This window comes from Corvus hawaiiensis, chromosome 3 (assembly GCF_020740725.1).
Source record: "Corvus hawaiiensis isolate bCorHaw1 chromosome 3, bCorHaw1.pri.cur, whole genome shotgun sequence".
In the NCBI taxonomy this organism is placed as follows: Eukaryota; Metazoa; Chordata; class Aves; order Passeriformes; family Corvidae; genus Corvus; species Corvus hawaiiensis.
The window spans coordinates 56,057,567-56,072,773 of NC_063215.1; the positions used below are offsets into that span (position 1 = coordinate 56,057,567).

At 36.7% G+C, this 15,207-nt stretch overlaps 1 protein-coding gene across 4 annotated transcripts in view; it reads left to right on the forward strand.

The window, feature by feature from the left end:
* LAMA2 (laminin subunit alpha 2) overlaps positions 1–15,207 on the forward strand; it is a 345,325-nt gene that overhangs the window by 104,259 nt on the left and 225,859 nt on the right. The gene's annotated exons all lie outside the window — the stretch shown is intronic.

Below are 15,207 nucleotides of genomic sequence, written 5' to 3' on the forward strand. Positions count from 1 at the left end.
AAATTGAACAGTAGCCCTATATTTGAAGGAAAGTAATCTGATCGTAGAAATGAGAATGACACCTAATTGCAGGATACCAAGCAGACCAAATTTCCAAAATGTTTGTCTAGATGCCTCATATCAAACTCAGTCCTTGGTGTTGCTTGATTCTTTTCAGCAAGGAGCATTTGTGAAGCAATCGGTGTGACCGATGGTTGCTATAACGATATTGGTAATGACTATTGGTTTATTATTAAGGAGGTAATATAGTTGCATATCTGCTATGTTCCATTGCAAACTGCATGGTATTTCCATGTTCAAAAGTGAAAATTGGAGACTGAAAGACTATGGCAAGAGCTGTCTGTGCGAACAATGGAGTTGAGGTTCTCTCAGTCCTGCTGTTGTTTAAAAAGAAAATTCTTCCTGCCTTCTCTGTGACTAAGGCTGAAGCAGAGGACTGACAGGGAGGGGAGTTATGGTGGAATTAAGTAACCTGTCTCCATCCTATTCCACAGTGAGTCTTTCTATCACTGCTATTATAGTGGTGAGAATTATATTGCAATGAAGGTGATGCTTCAGTTCTGCTCCGCTAAATGCTTAATCTTGTTCCTTTCTTGTTATGGTAGCAATGTAAGTGTGAGGTCAAAAAAAAATAAAACACTCTTTCTGTGGTAGTAAAGACTAGCCTTGTATGATCATGTTCATTAGTCTTTGTTTTCTTCAGTCAAGTGGAAGTTCAAAGTGTGTACTAACCATGTAAAGAAGAAAAATAAACAGAAACAAGTGCCTTGACAGTAACGTTTTTTTATTTTGTTCACTTGTTGCCATAGCACTTGAATGCTTGTATTATGTCCCTTTTAAAATGCATGCCTCAGGTCTCTTGGAACATCCCCCAGTGTCCCAGAACTTTGCTGAGCTTTCCTCAGACCAGTGATGCCATGAACACTGAACTGTATTATTTCCCAGTGTTTGCATGCTAGTTTTCTCCTCTTCATACCATAGTGCTTGTCCTGTTTGGTGCAGTCTCGGTGGTTTACGGAGAAGGAGGGGAAAAAAAAGAGACTTAGAAATGGACTCTGAAGTCTATTCTTCTCATAGCTAGATTTAGACCTTGAGAATTGCAGTGCTAAGAGGACAGAGAGTTTGAATTTTGTAAGTATTCAAAATTGAAATGTATTAAGTTGCAGACTGAAAATTTTATGTTGACTTTTTTTTCTTATTTATTAATGGTGGAGATGCTTCACAGTTTCTAAAAAAAAATTGTGTGAGAGTTTGTGGATTACAGTATTGATGCTGCCTTTATGATTTCTATTTTTAGAGTGATCCTCTCAGCTCCTAACATGTATTCAGTATCTTGTCTTTATTGCAAAATAATTTTCTGAAGTCTGAACTCTTATTTCCCCTTTAGTAACAGTGATAAGTTTCTTTCCAAATGCGTAAGACATAAAAAAGGTATCAACAGTAAAAAGTAATGCCAGTAATACTTTTGTCCATGGCCTCAGCTGCAATCACCCTAGGCATTTCTCATGAGTATGCTAAATTTTCATATATTTGACTTGCATTTCTGTATACTGTAGTAGAGTGTTTGTGATTATGGCATATGTTGTCTTGTATCAGTATTTTGTTGCTATATTTTCATTGCAAAAAAAAAATGCATAATACAAAAAAAAATAGGTAACAATCTATTATTAATGGATGAAACAGTTCAGAAATTTAAGTGGATTCTACTTCCAACCTCACAGTTTAGACAAAGACACATTAGGCGGAGACTAATGAATGCAGTCTGACTCAGAAGTTACAAAATAGGGGTGTGTGAAGAGCTTTTTTCAGCTTGACGTCTGAAGAGGGAGAATAACAATAATTTTAAGTAACTCAGATTTTTTTTCCAAACAGTGAAACGGAAATTTTTATTTTGATTGACATGAATTGTTCCATGTGATGCAAAATGAAAACATTTTCTTTGGTCATTTGACTTTTTTTTTCAATGTAAAGACAATGAAAACAAATGTCACAAAACTGTGAATGGAGGACGTGACAGTCTTTTGCCTAGGATGCAAAGAAAACTTCAGCAAGTAGAGATCTTACCAGATGCAATCCTTGCTTCCAAGATGTTCTGCTTCCCATGTTTTTAGCGTACTTTGAGTCAGGCTGTCTAGCCAGGTGGCACATCTTCATTTTCTAAGAAGTAATGAGTTAGGTTTTCTCTGGACTGAAATCCAAGTGTCCCATCAGTTTAGGATCTTTCTCATCCTGCTTTTCCATCTTATAATGCACAGTTAATTTTCTGTAGTGATTAGTAGTAGAGACAGATCGTAGATAAATGGTGCTTATTATTAAAGATCTTACCAGTGAAGTCAACGATAACCTTCAGATCAGGTCTTCCGTGAAGACTGTTAATCTCATTTTATTTAGTGTTGCACCACTTCAGAGGTTGAATAGTCCCTGCTTAACACTCTTGGATTTCTCATACTTTGTTCTTTGTGTTACTTTGTTCTTTGTGTTGATTTTGCTTTATATTTTCTTTGCTTTCCCTCCCACCCCCACCTTCTGGCTGCAGCAGCTTCAGGAAGACTCACGCTCAAGGCATGATTTTGGATACCCTTTTTGGTCTCAGTGAAATGATTGTGGTAACTTCTGCTTGTGAGTCTTCTTTTTCAACTGCTTTGAAAGGATGTAGCAACCTAAGTGTTACTTGTGTCTACCAAGAAGGGATGGAGTATTGATTTTCTTCAAGAATTTTGGCACTGAAGCTTTCAGCTGCTCCAAAATTTCCACTTAGAATAACTTTGAAAGAAAGAGTATACAAAAAGAAATAAAACAGATTAGAGGTTTGGACAAAGATTCGGGTCTAGTTCGTTTTGCTGCTTTTGGGGTTTTGTCTTTTCTTTCTTTTTTTTTTAAATTTGGTTATTTGGCTTAGTACAACTAAACTTGAGAATCTAATCTGAGAAAAAAAAAGACCTTTAACAAATGACTGCCAAATAAATAGATACATTTTACATACTCTGTTTACACAATGGTATATTGCCTCACTAATATAAAGTTAACATTTCCTGTTTTTCTAATAGACATTGAAAGATATGTGAAAGGAAAAGACAAAGTAAACATTCAACATATGTGCTCAGTATCAAAGGAAAGTATTGAAAACATAGAATTTAAATTAAGACAGTTTTAAATTATTTTATTATGCATGGTGAAAATTATCTTTGCAATAATTTATTCAGAACTTCTACAACTAATTTTGCAAGTCGATATTTTCATAATTACATTATAGCAATATTCAGTGCTATTTTTTGCCTAAGAAAAGGGAAACTTAAGTAATATTTTCAAGTTGAGAGTTCATACTGAACTCGAGTTTCTGATATTTAATACTACAGAAAAAAAAAAGGATATAAAATATGTAATGTACTTCTAAATTATGCTGCAAAGATGAAACAACTGTGGAAAACTGTGTGTTAGTAGTATTGCAGTCTCCCATTATTGTGAAAACAAGAGACAGGATATCTACTGGTACATCCGTGTGGGCCAAGTTGGAATGAAAGTTTCTTTTGTGCAGTTAGACAGCCCACTTTTCTATCTTGGCACGTCTTCTCTCTCTGAGAAGAAACTCATGTTGTAATTTCTACCATTTCTTGGAAAAAAAAGAAAAACTTAGTAATCATATGAATCATAATACTTAAAAAGTAATGAAGTTGCAATATGCAAAAAGCATACTATACAGAGCAGTCCTTCAGTTTGAAGTCAAATTGATTATTCACATTTTTCATTAGCATCCATCATTTATTGACCACAATGCTTACTGAAAAGAGATGTGTTACACGTCTTTATATAGATGTATGACAGATTTTCCAAATTGTGAAAGGAGGATTCATGCCTGTAAATGTAGGTCATAACTCAACATACTCTTCAAGTATTCCAAAGGAAAATGGTACACTTAAGTGTTGGTATTTACTTGAAATGACGCAAATTTCGCTGTTGGGTTTGGCAGTAGATTTCTGGACAGTAATAGATTTCATTCTGACGGCAAAAAAAGAGTAGTGGGTATTTTGTGTGGGTTTTTTGTCTTCTGTTTGATTAGAGGAACTGAAGATCTATTGTTTTTGGGGGGTTTTTTCCCCTTTCTTTTCTTTTTTTTTTTTTTTTTTTTAGTTCATTGTTACCATGGAAAATTGCTGGGAGAAAGAATAGCTTAATTGTCAAAAAATGCTTATTTTTTTTAAAGGAAGAATTTGTTAAAATCCGGGTGGACTATGTGAAGGAGTAACTTTAATCACTAAAATCTCATTGAAGCAGAGAGGTATGAATATATCAGCCTGAGGCCAAATGTAGGTATGCTTTCATGTCAGTGCAAAGGAATTGTATATACAAGAAAATAAAAACCAAACAGCATAGTTTACCTGGAATTTTCAGTTTAAATGGTAAATGTCACAGAAATTCAATAGAAGGAAAGTTAGTCAATTAAACACTGTGGACCAATGGACAAATTGCTCAAAATTCAACTTGTTCAAAAATCAAATTATTTGATTGAAGTCTGGAGTCAAGAACATTTGAATGAAGAAAGCACAAGACAAGAGACAAGCTGGGTAAGAGTACATATTGTCTCAGCAAACAAGTCTCTCTCAGAGAAAATTGGTATATAATGCCTGAAGTAGAGTAGGAAAAGTTAGGGCTGCAGTACTACTTAATCAGGGTGGTGAGACTAAGTAAGGAGGCTGTGAAGCAAAAAATGAAGGCAAAAAAACTACTATAGCAAAAAAGTAAACTATTGTCACAAAGTAAACTAAAGTCACAAAGGCTGATTTTTAAATCCCCTTAAATGTTCTTTCAAGAAGCAGTTTAATGGTACAACTAAGAATATGGGATGCAACTCAAAATGTTGTGAGAAGAGTTCAAGGCAGGATGGCTCAAAATACTGTTATTTAAAGACTGTTCTATAAAACAGCAATAATATTCTCATTATTTAATGTTAAGTAAATTTTGGAAGTTAGTAAAAAAGATAAAGCAATCTCTGAGGGTGGAAGTATATTTTTATATGGCTTTTTTTTTAAATATGTAGGAGTTTATACATGCCATTTACAAAAAAAGAATAGATCTTAGAGTATCCAAAAAGGTAGCAGCATATAATGCCTGACTATTAAAAGACATTAAAAAGTGAAAGACATCATATAGAAGCAAGGAAAATAGGAATTTTGCAAATTAACGTAAAATTGCGGTAAGGCGAAAGAAGAAACAAGAACCAAACTGCTGCCCTTTCCTTCCAAAAAAATGACTGTGCTGGAGGCCTAAAAAGTCCTAAGAGAAGCGTTTTCAAGCAGATCAGAATTATAAAGCTAATAGACAAGTGAGATATAATAGGAGTGCCAAGGACAGCAAATCCATAGCAGATGAATTCTGTGGCTTGAGCTTCCTACGGAGGGGTGTAAAGAAGTAACTACAGTAGAGCTTTTCTTTGTTTTGGAAGTTGGGGATCTTCTGAAGGAAGAATAGATCCAAAAGAACAGTTAAAAGGCCTTGGCAGATTTGTTCCCCAGTTTTTATGGCTGATCACGTTGTCATATGGTGGGGAATATCCCTGTGGTCAGTTGGGGTCAGCTGTCCCAGCTGTGTTCCTTCCTGACCCCTCAAGCACCCCCATGCTCTTCACCGAGGGAGGCAGGGTGAGAAGCTAAAAAGGCCTTGATGCTGTGCAAGCGCTGCTCAGCAGTAGCTGGAATATCTCGCTGTTATCAACACTGTTTTCATCACAGATCCAAAGCAAAGCCCCACACAAGATACTGTGAAGGAAATTAACTCTGTCCAGCCAAAATCAGCACACTACTTGACTATGTAAGTCATTTTATATCATGTATTATAAATGAAATCTGAAAAATTAAGTCAAGAGTTTGACAAAACCCACGAAGTGTAGTTTTTGTAATTAAAGTAAGCACTACTATTTTTGTAACTTTGCAACAATTAATCATGATGGGAGCAAAGAACAAAAAGCACATTTCATGCACATAATTCTTTAATCTGTGTTTTACAGAAGATTTATGATGACATTCCTGGCCTGGCCTGTTCATTCTGTGCTACTTAGAAATGGATTTTTTCCCTCCCCTGACTTTTCTTCTAGTAGCTGCTGTAAAATATCTCCGAAGTCTGAACAGGTTAGGTTCATAGTTGGAGAGGTATCAAAGTTTGTCATATTCTACAACTGAATGTCCTATTTTTTCTTTCTTTATAAATCATTATAAATGGTTTTAAAGAAAATGAATGCTTACCATTCACAGGGATCCCATCTGGTTTTCAAAAGCATTTATCCGTTTATGTTCCCAATGACATGACACAGGTTTTGCTAGAACTTAGACTCCAACACTATATGGTAATTGTAATGGACTTTTCCACACATGGATTTCCATCACAAAAAAACCCCAAAAAATTTTGTTAAAATTGCTCCAGTCCAAAATTCTTCAGAGTTGTGGTTCAAAACAAGAATGTTGTATCAATGTAAAGCATATTACCACAGTTTATTTAATGATAACATTCAGGAGCAGATGTACTTGTTTACTGTTTGAACAGCTTAAATCCTCACATTCTCTCTCTTTTACATCAGCAGTTGTTTTTGGCAGCCGTTTGCAACTGCTTACAGCTGTTAAACGTTCCTGTGGATTTTCTTTCTACTGGTCACAATTCTGTACTGGCAGTAATTTGTCTGTAATTCCATGGTGGACTCCACAGTGCGTCTCATTCAGGAAGAAAAATATAGTGGGAAGTGCCATGAATTTTTAGGATAATCATACAATGAATAAGGGAAATCATAAAGTCTTGGTAGGAAAGCGGGGATGGGTGTTTGGGTGAGATTTTTTTACTATTGTTTGGTTTGGCATACTTAGAAGCCTTTTAGTTAAATCTGAGGATCAGAATGCTTTTTATTATAATGTCCAAGAACGCATAACTTTCCTTTTTTGTCATTTATTTGAAATTACTTGTCTCATTTATGATCATTGTCCAAAAAGAGGGGTACTACTTTGAAAAGTAGTAAAGAAAAAATATACTTTTCAGGTAATGTCATCTCACTCCAATAGCATAATTTGGATTTTAATGTTGTGCTTTTTGAGTAATTTTGAAGAATGTGTTTAACAGACTACTGCATTTCATCCTTTAAGCAGAGAGGTGATTATATTTAACTCAGTAATGCCTAGGTATTTCACCTCTTCTTGATCAGAACTCAGACTAACATAATTTTCATAACTGCTTTGCAATAGAGTTGCCATTGGCATCAGCATAAAATACCTTTTCACTGTTTTAAGAGATGGAGTCTCACTTCTAAGTACACTCAGAAGAGCCAGTAGAGCACAAACCATCATGGTTGTGTTAAAGTACAGTATTCCAGGCCTTGCATCTTGTCTGAGTCCCTCATAGACTGTGGTGTGCATAATTGTTGCTGAAGCTACAGCCTGGTGCAATGTTTCCACTTATGTAAGACAGTTACAAAAAGAAAATAAAAACTTGAAATTATACAAATACATTTCAAGGTAATCAAATTTCTTATTATTCTGTGATTTACTAATAACTATTGCTCTGACAATGAGCAGTCTGTTTACAAGTATGCAAGATGATGTCTTTGACAAATTGTTTCTTGTCCAAAAATGACAAGCATGAGAATTACAGGAGCCATAAAAAAGCAGTGGCTTGAATAGGGAAGTGAAATTGGAAAGAGAAAAATGGCAAAAGCAAGTTAATCAAAACTGAAGAGATGAAGCCCTATTTAGCTTAAGCTGTAGGGTATAGTTGTCAATGATACAATAGTATTTGCTAAACAGTTTGTTAAACTGACATTTGCCTGTATTCTTAGGGGTAATGAATTAGTTGAGATACAATTTGACATGCATAGCCCTTGACATTTTAATGCAAGTTTAAGCATTGCATTTCAAGCAGCTCTTGTACTCATTAGTGAGGCACAGAAGTGAGTTGTGCTTTCACTTACTAAACCACTAATTTATTAAGATAGTGAGATGTTTATTAAAAACATAGCAAAATTTGCCAAATATACCATTTCTTATATGCAATTATTATAAATATGTATTTATGAAGAAAAATTGGATGCTGAGTTCTGGCATATGCTTCCATCTACTATTCTAGTTGTGAAATCAACTCTAATGATAGAGTAGGTCTTGCACTAAGAAAACTCACAGAAATTTTGTCTTGAGGGATTAAATCTAAGATACCAAGAGAATAATTAATCAGCAGTAATTTTCTGTCTACTGCAAATGAACTATTTGCAACAGATAATTAAAGCCGCTATTGGATAGGAGAATTATAAGAGCTACTGAATCACCTGTTGAAAAATTTATTTTCAGCATTGTTCATCTTCATATCGATGTGCTTGCATAACTTGAGAATGTAAATCATGGAGTACTTTTCCCATTAGATCATTTTAAGGCTGACATTTTTGTCTTCTCCACTCCCAATTATGAAGTTTCAAGACCTTTTGTGCAGGACAGAAACTTTTCTTTCCTATATGCTGCTGTCTGAGATTAGATTTTAGTGAGGAACTGACCTTTCTTGACAATAGTTTAGGGTCAGACCACCACCTTACACAGAGCACCAAGGTTGAAGCCCACACTCTTGATATGATGTACAAAATAAACAACTGAGCACTTGCACAAAGTGAGTTCTTTACCACTACTAGCCAAAAATTATTGTAGGATGATGTTTCCACTCCAATTACACTAAGTAGCTTTCTCTTTTTATGAAAGAACTAAGTCTTCCGGTTTATCATGAGTGAAAAGCATACTGGTTAGTGATGATGTTTGCTGGAAAAGAAAGTGAGCATAAAAACTCTGTGCCACACAGCCACACAGCTGGGGTTTTTTATATCCTACAAACAGCTTGAGATTGATTGCACTCAAATTGCTTGGCAAAGTAGCGGGCTTCAAATACCAGAGCTCTAAGTAGAAAAATACACCACTTGGATTCATACATGGGTATTTTAAATTTGTATGAGAGCATGGTACATACTTAAAATTCTTAAAAACTTTGTTGAAGTGTGTTAATTTTAAGTGACTCAGCAGTTGATAATATACATTATTGCCAAGTGGCAGCATTTCTACTGTTGCATTAACAACAGAGGCAGTTAATATGATGCATGTTTGCATATCAGTTCATGCTAGAAACATGCACAGAAGGAGGGGCAGAAAGAGTGGTTTTAGGTGCTCAGCCATGGTGGTGAGGTGCAGTCTGGGCACAGTCCTCAGCACTGGCTGCCACGACTGCCCCACTATAGCAGAGCCCTCAGCTCAGGCTGAGTTCCAGAGCCAGGAATCAGATTTTAACCTCTGAGACTGCAAGAACTGTCTGAGACCTTGCTGAAGTTGAAGGAGAGAGTGTCCTTGCATGCAGAATGGTTTCTTAGGCTATGTCTGTCATTTCTCAGTGGCAGAAACCCAATGAAATATGTTGTGAAATTCTAGTCATAGGTCTCGTGCTCACCTGGCTGGAGCACACTGCAAGCCCTTTCAGGTATTTTTGTTACAGAAGCTAGGATTGGATGGATCTGAGTGTTGCCCAGTATCCACATCCAGCAGCTGAGAAAGGTTACCTTGATAATTAATACCAGCCTTTAAAGGGTGTTGGAAAAAGGTGACTCTGTAGGCATGACAGAAACAAGAAGCTGTTTAGGAATGACTGAGTGGCTTATAGAGGAGAGGCACTATAGATTTAATGCTATAAGAAAATCAGCAGAAATAAAATGAGATCTCTGTGAACTAAAATTCAGCACCTAAACTGGGACAGCATAGCTTTAATGTTGTATCAGCAACTGCCCAGAGGTGTGAAACTGAGCTCTTCTTGCTGAACGAAGGCTAAGAATATAATATCAACCTTCTACAACCCTTTGGCAGACTCTCTATGTGTCACAATGAAGTGTAGTGCAAGAGAGTATTTCTTAAAAACCTGAATGTTCTCGGTGCAGCTAGTAATAGAACCCATGGTTTAGTCGAAAACAGAGCACAGATCCTGGTCTGAATAATCGCCTGTTGAATAATCATGTAATTACACACACATGAATGCTACATTTTAGAATGGTTCCAGAAATTGTACACCATGTTTAAAACATAAACAAAGGAAAGATAATAGATATTAAAATTACTGGTGTTATTTGTGAATGGGCATCATATCTTTTCCTGCAAATGAGGCAAAGAGGTAAGAAAATAAGCTCCAGCAAATGAAATGTTAAACTGCAATAAAGATGTGAAAAAGATTCTGAGTGACTGAATTGAAATAAACCTTTTTTCAGACACATCAGATGCAGGAAGTCTGCCAGAGAATTGGTGGGCTGAGAGATGATCAAAGAGTGTTCAAGAAAGATAAGGTCATCGCTGAAAAACTAAATTAATGATTTGAATCAGTATTTTCTATAGAGACTGTCAGGAGAGTTTCTGCACTAGAAACATTATTTACAGGAGAGGAGTTGGAGAAAGAGTTGCAAACTAGGTTGTTAACTGAAGAGGTGCAGAAAAAAATGATAAATTGAATAGCGAAAAGGAACTCAAGGCTAAAATAGGTGAATTATAACAGTTACTATTTAACTCCTCACTGTCAGATATTCTCAGTAACTGAGGAGTGTGGAGTGTCAAATGAAGCACTATTTTTTTAGTAATATTCCTTAGGCATCCCAGGAAACTACAGATCTGGAAGCCTGATACCTGTGCAAAGCCAATTAGTAGTAAAGAAATGGAATGAAGGATAGAGCTGGTAGAAAGATACATTTCTTTGTTCCAATTTCAGAACTGGAAGTATTAAGTGAGTTTAGTATGAGGCAGGTCTAAAACAAGCAAAGGAAGGATCTCTTTCCCTACAACATGAAAGAGATGAGAAAATTCTAATTAAGTGATGGTGAAGATACTGAAAGGTGGCTTGGATTTAAGGTGAGACTGAGTTCATGGAAATCATTTCAGGCTTACCAGATTTATAGAAACTACCTATGGCTCAGGAAATTCCTTAGGAAGTGTTGTGTATGCTTGTTTTCATCTTACTGTTAACATGCTGGTTTGAATGCTGTGTGGGGCAGACTGCCAAGCTAGATAGGTCTTTTGGTTCTGACACGGTCCAGAGATTCTAATGTGCTTGAGGTGTCCTTCGAATATATTTGGTAGTGTCCCTGTTGTTCAGCATTCTTGCAGACAATCTAAAAAATCAGAAAACTATGTAATAGCAGCGTTTGTTGGTAATGCGAAATTTAAGATAATTTTTTCTATTAGCAGCTTATGATACTACATGAAAAATACTTTATGGAAATGAGTGTTGCTAAAAGCAAAGTAATACATGTAAGAAGAAAAAAGAATTATGCATGAATGCTGATGGGCTAGTCTTAGACTAAATTCTCTTCATAGTAGAGAGCTTGTAACATTCTCTACAGTTCTCAGATAAGAAAAAAGTTGATCTATCTTCATGCTGAATTTTAAAAATTAAAAGATGTTGACTGCTTCCAATTTTTTGAAAAGAAAACATTAGAATACTGTCAAATAATGATGAGTTCCAGGTTTAAAAGGAAAAAGAAAACAAACAACAACCCCACCAGAGCCAGTTATGTTTGTTATTTTTTCTTTTGTTAAGAAGCAAATTTCCTCACATTGGGACAAGTAAGTGTATGTAGTGATGAAAAACAACATTTGAAAAAGGGAGTAGAGCTTTAATACAGAAAAGGGCAGACATTACATGCTATGACTCAGATTCACGCTGTAACTCAGGAAGCCATTAGACTGATTAGTCAGAGGAAGTGGTCATATTGTACTAGAGGGATCAGTCTCTAAGTGCACTGTTTCTTACAGAACCATTCCTTCATTACCATTCTCTTCTGGCCTCTGTTGGAGATTCCTAAAGATTCCATTTGCTTGAATATAGTCCTGGACAAATGCCTTGTTAAGGAAAAGTTTTTCTGTAGTTGAAATCTGAATATCTTTCATTTAGAATCCAAAATTATAATTGCTTCAGTCTTGGAAATGGTAAATAAAAGTTGTCCATAAAACCTGAACAAAATTTGACATTGTTCCCTCATGGGGACTTGGATTATCCAAATTGTAGCAGCCCAGTGGGCGGATTAAAGTGTTAATATTTTCCTGGAAGACTCAGCTTTGGATCTTTTCTCTGCTGTAGAGCTGTGGAGTGGCTCATAATGCAGTGTGTGCACAGCTATTGCAGGCCATCAGCGCTGTAGCTGCCTCTGTGCAACTGAGGCTGATCTTTACAGGACCTATACACGAAGTACCGTGATGATCTTATATGGCACAGGGGTAGATGCATAGTGAGGATTGTGTTCACTGGGACAGTTTTCAAATCCGATTCAAAAATATTTGGAGGGTAGGGGCCATGCTAGTCTATTGACTGAAAATTCTCTGCCCTGGGAGCAGTGTCTTACGAACAGGTGCGAGATAGTGGAGGGAGATGAAAAGAGTAAGTGTGCTCTGGAAAAACTCAGTGATGTCTCATTGAGAGAGTCATATTGAAAATTTTTAAAATCTAATCCTATTTAAACTTCTTTAAATTAAGAGTCTTACTGTTTTTTCCTAATTAATGACAGATGTTCCTAAAGTATTCTTAATTTCTTCCTTACTCTCTTTTCAGGGAGTAGGAACAACTTGGTTGGACAGTTTTCAAGTTAATGCCTAGTGTTTCCAGGAAGAAATGAATGGTTTCATCACAGATGTTTGTAGGAGGAGAAATAATTTAGAGTAATTAATTTTGCTGGTGTAAAATTTTTGCTTCAGATTCATTTTGATAAAACTACCTAGTTTTGAATTTTTTAGTCTCAGTGTCATTTTGGTGCACATACTTGAGCAGGTGCAGTGTTTCATGTGGGACATAGCTGCATTTCCGTAACTATGTGAACTTAATTGTTTGTTGTTTTAAAATGAAATTGTGAAACATTTAAAGAGAAAGCTTAAAAATAGTGTAAATGAAAGTCATCATCTCTACTAGATTAGCCTTGCCAAATAGATGAACTGCTGGCAGATAGATCCTTCCAAAAATAGGGTCTATTCTAAAATGAATGCCTCTTGGTTTATTTTGTTAATTTACACTTTAGCTGTAAAACCACCATTCCAAGGAGGTGGTTTTCTCCTCCATCAGTGTCTGAAGACTAAACGTGTTGTTTTTAAAATAATCAAAAGGTATTACTGCTGTTTGCCAGCTGTGTCATTTGCAGTCAAGCTGTGTCTGTGATTAATATTTTTAACTCTCTGTGGGCACTTGCTTCTTTTGATACATGGGATTTCACCTGCATCTTTCTCCCCTCACCCCCAAAATGTTTATTTTTGTCTTTTTGAAGAGATAGTCAGATTGGCATGCTGCTTATCGCCACGGTGCTGTTGTTCCATCAGATTGAGCAAGGCACTAATTTAGATTTATTTCTTCTTTACCTCTGGAATATCAAAGTTCAGTGTTTAGTATTCTATTTCTTTAAACCATAACCCATCTATGCTTGCTGGCTGTATTAAAGAAAACTCTTGGATCCTGTTTTAAAGGAAGGCAGTATTGGTGTGAAAAAATACTCAGAAGAAATATGTTTCCTTGCTCACAAGTAAATATTATGCAAAAAAGTCTTTAGGCATGTGTTTTTACTAAAATTCTCCTTCTTTTGGAAAGATCTGTCAATTTCCACTTGACTTATTGCCACTATCTTCAGGTTTCTTTTGAAGTTTACTCTCCACACATGTTCTCTCTCTTTTCACTTGAGCAGTTGAGGTCATGTGGGACTTGAGCAGTTCTGTGGTCATGTGCTTTTGTCCTATTTGTAGCCAGACGTTTCTCATTCAGGACCTCCTCCTCCCTTCCTCTGGGGTTTTTATTATAATCTTTTGTTTGCACCATGTCTTTCTTATAGCATTTTATTCTGTTTGTTTCCAGTCAACCATGTCCTTTAGTTATTTGTAGTCAGGAGCAGAATTCAGTCAGAGCTCAGTGACTGTATTGTTATGATCTGAAGAGGAGGTAGCGATATCACCTGTTCCTGGAGATTACATGGCAGAAACCTAGTGATGCTGATTCATACATAGGCAAAATATGTTTGATGGCTGCTCCTGGTGGAGTGGTTCCCAGTGAGTTGGTGTACCTGTAGATACGGTGGAGCAGAATGCTGAACATGATGGGGTTTAGGGTTTCTCTCTTGGTAGTAAAAATCACAGTATCACAGAACAGTTAGGGTTGGAAGGGACCTCTGAAGATCATCTAGTCCAACCCCCCTGCCAAAGCACAGTCACCTAGAGCAGGTTACACAGGAATGCATCCAGGTGGGTTTTAAATATCTCCAGAGAGGGAGATTCCATGACCTCCCTAAGCAGCCTGTTACAATGCTTGGCCACTGTCAATGTAAAGAAGTTCTTCCTCAATATTGAAGTGAAACTTCTTGTGTTTAGAGACGTAGCTCCTCATCCTGTTGCTGGGCACCACTGAAAAGAGTCTGGCACCATCCTCTTGACACACACCTTTGAGATAAGTAAGTGAGTTGATAGTATCACACAGCCAGTGCAAGACAGCAGTTGTTCAGTAAGTCTATCCAGCCCCTCCGAAAACTCCAGGAAACAAGAGCTACTGCTTTCCTGGAGGCAGTAGATGTACAGTCTCTTTCCTCAGTGTGAGGCAGCCACTGCTGAGGGAGTGCCAGCTGGTGTTTGGAGTGCAGCTGTTTGCCTAAAACAGCAGTGATAGGACCATGTTCAATGACAGAAAATGGCTGTGTGGCCTGACCTCTCACTCAGAGCACTGAGGTATGAGGCAACACATGTTCATTGCAAAGAATAAATAATTCTCTTATTTGTTCCAATGTTCTGCACATTTGGCTTAGCATCTGAACATTCTTCCAGTGTACCAGCCTGTGATAAAAATGCCCCAATTAAAATTTAACACTTGAGAATACAGAAAAATTAATGGTTTCTTTCCTCTCTCCGTCTAGGTGCTCATTAAAGTATTTTGCTATACTTTTTGTAGGCCTTTTCCAAGAACGGTTCTGTAGCAGCCCATCTGCTGTATTTAGTTGATTCAGAGCTAATGTGTGCCATGATCAGCTACAAAGACAGGAGGGGAAGAAGATCTCTTATTTTTGTTGCCTTGCCTTTAATGCTGCAGTTGGGGTCGGAGAGTCTCTTTATGAAGGAGCCACAGAGCTTACCTAGAAGATTTCTAGACTTTAGGATAGAGCAGGCAGAGAAAGGGGGAGTTAATCTTTACAAAAACCACGGTGTAGGCAGAGAGTGG